This window comes from Chrysochloris asiatica, unplaced genomic scaffold (assembly GCF_000296735.1).
Source record: "Chrysochloris asiatica unplaced genomic scaffold, ChrAsi1.0 scaffold00036, whole genome shotgun sequence".
Lineage (NCBI taxonomy): Eukaryota > Metazoa > Chordata > Mammalia > Afrosoricida > Chrysochloridae > Chrysochloris > Chrysochloris asiatica.
Genome location: NW_006408554.1, coordinates 12,725,290 through 12,733,577, shown reverse-complemented (window position 1 = coordinate 12,733,577; position 8,288 = coordinate 12,725,290). Strand labels below are relative to the sequence as shown.

General features: G+C 37.9%; 1 pseudogene; it reads right to left on the bottom strand.

Moving 5' to 3' along the window:
• LOC102834271 overlaps positions 1-5,232 on the bottom strand; it is a 9,214-nt pseudogene extending 3,982 nt beyond the window's left edge.
• Positions 5,233-8,288: the final 3,056 nt, after the last annotated feature.

Here is an 8,288-nt window from a genome sequence, read left to right as displayed (position 1 = left end):
TGAAGAATATGAAAACAAGTCCACGAGAGCCAAAATATGACCTTGAATATATCCCACCTGAATTTAGAGATCATCTGAAGAACAGATTTGATACAGTTGCAATTAGTCATGATAACAATTACTCACTATTGAATCATAAGACTCTTATCTCCATCTCATTGCACCAGACCCACCTAGACAGGATGAAAACTATTCAGTGGGGCCTCTACCACCCCCCACCCCCACACTCTGAAACTAAACTCCTTCTTGAAAACTTGCAAGCCAGTCACTTCATGTCTTTATAGCCCCCTTATTTTAGGTAGCCAATGTCTAAGTTGCCTGTTACTGTCAACCCTGTATACAGAGGTGATAGGATTGATACTTGATATGAAGACTCCTTCCCTCTCAGTTGGTATTTTGAGCTACTACATCCATAATTATAGAACAAGTTCATTAGATTTGTTTTACTTTAATACTTCTTTATCTGGGTTTAGTTCTGGGTGATTTTGTCATGCCTGGTAATCTCAGATTGTTGTCTGCTATTAAGGAGCTCTGGTAGCGTAGTGGTTACGAATCGGGCTGCGAACCTTAAGGTCAGCGGTTCGAAACTACCAGCCGCTCCACGGGAGAAAGATGAGGCTTTCTACTCCCGTAAGGATTTACACCCTCAGAAACCCTGTACAGGGTCGCTATGGGTCGGCTCCGACTCGAAGGCACTTAACAACAACAACAACATTGTTGGCTTTAAGAAGAACTCAGGATTTAGCGTTTTTGTAAAGTTGGTCTGATTGCTACAAGTTCCTCTAAATTCTGTTTACTAGGAAATGTCCTAATTTTGCCATCATATTTGAGGGACAACTTTGCTGGGTATATGATTCTTTGTTGGCATTTTTTTTTTCTTTCAGAGGTTAGTATATGTCATCGCATTGCCTTCTTGCCTGCATGGTTTCTGCTGAGAAATCAGATGTTTGTCTTATTAATTCTCCTTTGTAGGTAACTTTTGTTTTTCCTGATCTGTTCTCAGGATTCTTTGATTTTGGAAAGTTTGATTATAATATGTCTTGGTGATTTTCTTTTCACTCAGCTTCTTGTTTGCTCATCTTCTCATGCTTCATGATGTTAGGAAAGTTTTCTTATAGCAACTCTTCAAGTTTTCTCTGGGCTTTTCATTATATTTTCCAGTACTAGAATTCTCATCACCTGTAATTTGTTCCTCTTCATGATATCCCACAAAACTCTTAGGCTTTCTTTGTTTTTTTTTTTTTTGTTTTTTTCGTTCTTTTTTATGATTGTTCTTCTAACATAATAATATTAAGAGATTTCTCTTCAAGATCACTAATTCAGGCTTTCATTGCTTCACATATATTCTTTTGCCCTTTCAAAGTATTTTCCATTTCTGAAATCTTAATATTAATTTTCTGGATTTCTAATTGTAGGTCTTGCATTGTTTCAAAATTTGCATTTATGTTGTCTGCTTGTTCTGGTAGTGTTTTCCTGAGTTCTTCTTAAAGTTTTCTGTGTTCTCTTGATTTGCTCAATCATTCTATTGATACTTTGAAGGTATCTAAATATCATTCTTTTGAATTCTTTTTCACTTAATTCCATTACCTTTTACTCCTCAGAAATGTTTTCTGACTCTACATCTTGATCATTTATTTGAGCCATTCTCGCTTTTTTCTTCATGTAAGCTAAAATTGTCTGTTGTCTCCAGGGCATTGTGGTGCTCTCATATTTGCATTTAATTATTTTACTTTGATATGTCTTTAGGATCTCATCAGCTGTCTCCATTGGATGTCGTTAGAGAATGAAAGTGTGTACACCATTCTCATTTGCCATTCAAGCACCTCAGTTTAGGGTGGATTAGGTTGGTGTTGGCTGCTATCTATCATTGGTTAGATGGCACAGGAGATGGTATTGAATCTTAGAGCTGTAGAGGGTATGGCTGTGGTTGTACTGTGTACAGCAAAGTTGCTGTCTCTTTTCATGTCAGCTGTGTGAACCTGTTCTTCCAGGCCACCTACTGTTGCCAAAGCTACTCACAAGATGGTCATGCAGCACCTGGCTGACCATTCACCAGTTAGTCTCTTTCTCTCACCATCCCTGCTCAGCCTCTCCTCCCAAAAAGCACTCAATCCACTTCCCTGATTTTTCCTCTGAAGTTTGAAGTTCAGAATTCCAGAATTTTCATCTGTTTCTCATTGTTCTCTTGTATCTTTGTTGCACAGAATAATATGTCTAAACAATTCTTTTTTTGTTTTTTAAGTTTTTATTGTGAATTGAGCGATAATTTACATGGGAGAACATCGGTTGTGAAACTCATCATTTCATTGCAATGATTACAATCTCCTCTGTGCAGGGTCATTCAACAGTATTTGCTCCTATTCCCTCTGTTTATTTTTGGGGGATGTACATAAAAACACTCAGGAATACATAATCATTTGAACAACTAAAGGGTACATTCTACAAGCCTGCCTCCTGGCCGCCAGCACACAGCCTTTATCTTTCCATGAATCTAGAATCCTCAGCTGCTCTATTAATCTAAACAATTCTTAAGAATTTTCTTCTCTGAATGTGCTTCATTAAATTAGTTGTGACTTATAGTGATCTTTTACACAACAAAATGAAACACTGCTCAGTCCTGTGCCAACCTTACAATCCCTGCTTCACTTGAGCCCATTGCTACTGCCACTGTATCTATCCAGCTCATTGGGGGTCTGCCTCTTTTACTCCAACCCTCCACTTTACCAAGCAGGGACAGGTCCCTGCTGACAATATGTCCAAAGTATGAGAGAAAAAGTCAGGCCATCCTGGCTATACTTCTTCCAACACAGATTTGCTTGTTCTTTCGGAAGTCCATGGTACTTTCAATATTCTTCTCCAAACCATAACTCAAATGCATCAATTCTTCTATGGTCTTCTTTATTTACTGCCCAATTTTCACATGAATATGATACAATTGAAAATACCATGGTTTGAGTCAGTGGCACCCTAGTCCTCAAGTTGAGATTTTTGCTCTTCAACACTTTAAAGGGGCCTTGTGCAGCAGATTTACCTAATGCAATACGTCATTAGATTTCTTGATTGCTGTTTCCATGAGTGTTGATGGTTGAGTCAAACAAAATAAAGTTTTCAACAGCTTCAATTTTTTTCATTTATTTTTATGTTGTTCATTGGCCCAGTGGTGAGGATTTTTGTTTTCTTTACATTGAAGTGCAAACCATACTGATGGCTGTGATCTTTGATCTTCATCAGTAAGTATTTTGTCTCTTGTTTAGCATGTGGTTAATTGGAGCCCCGAGGTGGTTCACATGGTTAAGGTGCTCACCTGATAATGGAAAGACAGAAGTTTGAGTCTGTAAAGAGGCACATTGGAAGAAAGCCCTGGAGATTTACTTCTAAAAAACCACCTATTGAAAGCTATATGGAGCATGGTTCCACTCTGACACACATGAGTTTGCCATGAGTTAGAATGAGCTCAATGACAACTGTTATTTTGGTTTTAAAACTGAAACTCAAATTTGTTAAAAATAAATTGTTGCTAAACCAGGTCACCCAACCCTGTACTTAATAATTTCCTTTTAATCTAAAGGGACTTTACTTACATTTAGCTTTGTTAAATTCTAATTCAAGCTCCCAGTCTGTTAACATAATATTGGATCTTACCTTATATTGTACTCAAGATATACCTGTAGATTTCATATTAACTAAAAATTTAATCATTGTGAATGTTATAAAATTTACAGATACAAAGATGTCTTTGTTGAAATGTCCAAAACCTACTTAAACTTAAGCCAAAGGAAATGTGTCAGATGGAAATTAAAGTCACTCACTGACCCGGAGATAAGAAATGAAGAAAAGCCTGAGAGAGATACTGATCCTGAGGTAAATAATAAAGAAAAGCGAAAAAACTATCAGCATAGGGTCTTAGTTATTTAACACAGCTATAACAGAAATGCCACAAGTGGGAGGCTTTAACAAAGAAACTTATTCTCTCGCAGTTTATGAAGCTGGAAGTCCAAATTCTGGATGCCAACTCTAGGGGAAGAAAGTCTTTGTCTCCTTCCAACATTTGGGGCCTGACATTCTTTGGAGATCTCCATGTGTTGTGGCATCAATCTTCCCCTAGATCTAGAAGGTTCTCAGCACAGGAACCCCAGTTTTAAAAGATGCACTCCGCTCCTGGCTTTTCTTTCTTAGTGGTACTGAAGTCCCTCCCACTGTTTGTTTCTCTCTCTTTCTATCGCTTGTTAAATAAAAGATGATACGCAGACCTCAGGGAAACTTCCCTTACATCAGATTACTGTTAAGACCTGAGTAACGGTACTGCATCTCACTCCAATACCCTTATAGCTGATTGGCTGATCACATTAGATCATGTCAGGGAGGATGATTACATCACTCTGTAACTTACATTACCACATAACTGCCAAGCTACATCATTACATAAGTACCAAACAATTAAGAATCATGGCCTAGTCAAGTTAATACAAATTTTGGGGGGACACAATTCAATCCATGATACCTTGTAATACTCTCTCCCTCCCTACTGCTACCTCTTTGTGACCTATGGTTCTGTCTCCCTCAATTCCCCCATCTTCACCCCTATCTCTTCTTACAGCCCTCTCACACACACACCAACACCCCATCCTTCCCAATGGTCCTCACTGCTTCAGCAAACACATCTCTTTACATGACTCCCAAGTACGGGCAATGGAAGAAAAATGCTTGTCCTCTCTCAAGTTAAAACTTTTTAAATTCAGGTTTTTATACAAGCCCTACTTTGGCACTACTAGTTCCATTTCCTTATATAGGTTGCCCTTCATCTTTACTTCCATTGGCTCTCAGAACCATCCACAATATTCTAATTATACACATTCTTTCTGTTTAAGTAAGCCTATCTGACCAAGAGTTCACCTTTTCAGACCCATTTCTCTGGGGCAGCAATGAGAGTTGTCTACACCAAACCAATTAGATATAGTCAAAAGGACAGCTTGAGGTAGAACACACTTGCTTTCCAGAATTGCCATAACAAAGTACCACTAACTAGCTAGTTTATAAGAACAGAAATTTGTTATCTCACAATGTTGGAGCATAGGAGTCTGCAATTCCTGAGGGAAAATCTGCCCCATGCCTCTCTGAGTGGGTTCTGAGGATGAATCTATTCTGTGCCTCTCTTCTAGCTACTGGTGACAGCTGGCGATCCTTGGAGCTCCTTGGCTTGTTGATCACGCCAATCTCTGCCTCCATCTCCATATGGCCGTTTTACCTCTATGTCTGTGCCTGTGTCTATTTCTCTTCTCCTTTCACTCATAGTGGATTAGGACTGCCTCCCATTTCACTTAAATTACCTCATTGTAATTTAACTTATCACATCTTCGAAGACCCTATTTCCATAGAAGATCATATTCACAAGTACAAGAGTTAGAGTTAGGGCTTAACCACATCTTTAGGTTGGCGGGAGTGGAGTGGGAGTAGATACAATTCAATCCATAATATGAGGTTTTCCAGGCCAACATCTGTGGCTGATGTGATCTTCAAAGAAATAGGTATATAGTTTACAAATACCTGATGAGAGTAAATGCCCCCAAATGTGTTTACTATGGGCATGAACACCAAGCTCTCGATTTCCAAGACTAATGCTGTGACTTAAGTCAACCAAGGTTCAAAGTAAGGAGGAATTGATCTCCAACAATTCCTTGGAGGTGAAAAATTGTTGTTATTGGTGTCAGGTACCCTTGAGTCACTTCTTAATCATAGCAACCCTTTATAAAGCAGAATGAAATACTGCTCTAGTCCTGTAACATCCTCATAATTGTTATGTTTGAGCCCACTATTGCTGCCTCTTTGAGAGTCTTCTCAATGAGAGTCTTCTTTTTCATTGACCATCCACTTTATCAAGCATGATGTCCATCTCCAGAGACGGGTCCCTCCTGACAACATGTCCAAATTACGAGAGACAAAGTCACCTTCACTTCTAAGGAGAAATCTGGCTGTACTTTTGCCAAGACAGACTTGTTCATTTTTCTGGAAGCTCATGGTATATGTGATATCCTTTGCCAAGACCATAACTCAAATGCATCCATTCTTCTCTGGTATTTATTCATTGTCTAGCTATCACATGCATATGAGGAAATTGAAAATACTTTGGCTTGGGTCAGACATCCTTAGTCCTCAAACTAATATCTTTTCTCTTTAACACTTTATTTAAAGAGGTCATTTGTAGTAGATATGCCTAAGGTAAACATTGTTTGATTTCTTGATTGTTGCTTCTGTGAGCATTGATTGTGGATCCAAATAAAATGAAGTCTTTGACAACTTCAGTCTTTTCTCCATTCCTCAAGTGTTAGTCTTTTATCATTGGTCTAGTCATGAGTATTTTTTTCTTTACATTGAGGTGCAACTCATACTGAAGGCTGTAGTCTTTGATATTCATCAGCATTTCAAATCTTCTTCACTTCCAGCAAGCATAGTTGTGTCATCTGCATATTACAAGTTGTTAATGAATCTTCCTGATATTATTACATTCTTCTTCATATAATCCAGTTTCTCAGATTATTTGCTCAGCATACAGATTGAATAAATACGGTGAAAGGATACAATCATAATACACATCTTTTCTGATTTTAAACATTCAGTATCCCTTTGTTCTGTTCTAACATCTGTCTCTTGGTCTATGTACATGTTCCTCATGAATGCAAAGTAGTGTTCTCGAATAATAATTCTTCATAATATTATGTAGAGTTTGTCATGATCCACAGAGTTGAATGCCTTTGCATAGTCAATAAAGCATAAGTAAACATCTTTATGGTTGTCTGCTTCCAGCCAAGATCCATCTGACATCATCAGTGATACCTTCACTCGACGTCCTCTTCTGAATCTGTCTTTAATTTCTTGAAGTTTCTTGTCGATGTACTGCTATAACAGTTTTAAAAGTATCTTCAGCAAAATTTTATTTGTATGCGATATCAATGATATCATTCAATGATTTCTGTGTTTCCTTGAGTCAACTTTCTTTAGAATGGGCACAGATAAAGATCTCTTCCAATTGGTTGGCAAGATAATTGTTTACCAATTTTCTTGGCATAGACGAGTGAAGGCCTGCAGCAGCATCAGTTTGTTGAAACATTTCAATTTGTATTTTGTTAGTTCCTGGAATCTTGTTTTTCATCAATGTCTTCCATATAATTTGGATTTCTTCCTTCAATACCATTGACTCATGGTCGTATGTGTGCTCTTGAAATGGTTAAACATCAACCAATTCTTTTTGGTACAGTAAGAAGAATCTGTATATTCTTCCCCTCTTCTTTTGATGATTCCTATACCATTCAATACTTAATTCATAGAATCCTTCAGTGTTTCAAGTTGAGGCTTGAATGTTATTTTCAGTCCTGTCAGCTTCAGAAATGTTGAACATGTTCTTCCTTTTTGGTTTTATAATTCCAGGTCTTTCCACATTTCGTTGTAATACTTTGTCTTCTTGAGATGCCCTTTGAAATTTTCTATTCCACTATTTTACTTAATTTCTTTCAATCACTTCAAATTCTCTACATTTAAGAACAAGTTTCAGAGTTTCTTCTGGTGCCCATTTTGGTCTTTTTTGTCTTTTTAATGATCTTTTGTTTTCTTTTTGTTATGATATTCTTGATGTCATCCCACAGCTCTTCTGGTCTTCAATCTTTAGTGTCTTTAGTGTATCAAATCTCTTCTTGAGATGCTCATCTAAATTCAGGTGGGATATATATATGCAAGGTCATATTTTGGCTATCATGAACTTGTTTTAGTTTTCTCCAGCTTCAGCATGAACTTACATATGAGCAATTGATGATCTGTTCCACAGTCAGCCCCTGGCCTTGTTTGAGCTAACGGTATTGGGCTTTTCCATTGCCTTTTCACACAAATGTAGTCAATTTTATTTCTGAGTATTCCATCTGGTGAGGCCCACCTGCATAGTCACCATTTATGTTGTTGGAAAAAGGTTTATTTGCACTGAATAAGTTGTTGGTCTTGCAAAATTCAATTATGTGATGTCTAGTATCATTTCTAAGGAGCTCTGGTAGCGTAGTGGTTACAAATCGGGCTGCTAACCAGAAGGTTGGCAGTTCAAAACTACCAGCAGTTCCGTGGAAGAAAGATGAGGCATTCTGCTCCCGTAAAGATTTACAGCCTGTGCAGGGTCACTATGAGTCGGAGCAGACTCCACGGTACTTAACAACAGTATCCTCCTTTCTGTCACCAAGGCCATGTTTTGCAACTACGGATCCTTTTTTGTTTCCAACTTTTGCATTCCAATCACCAGTAATTATCAATGC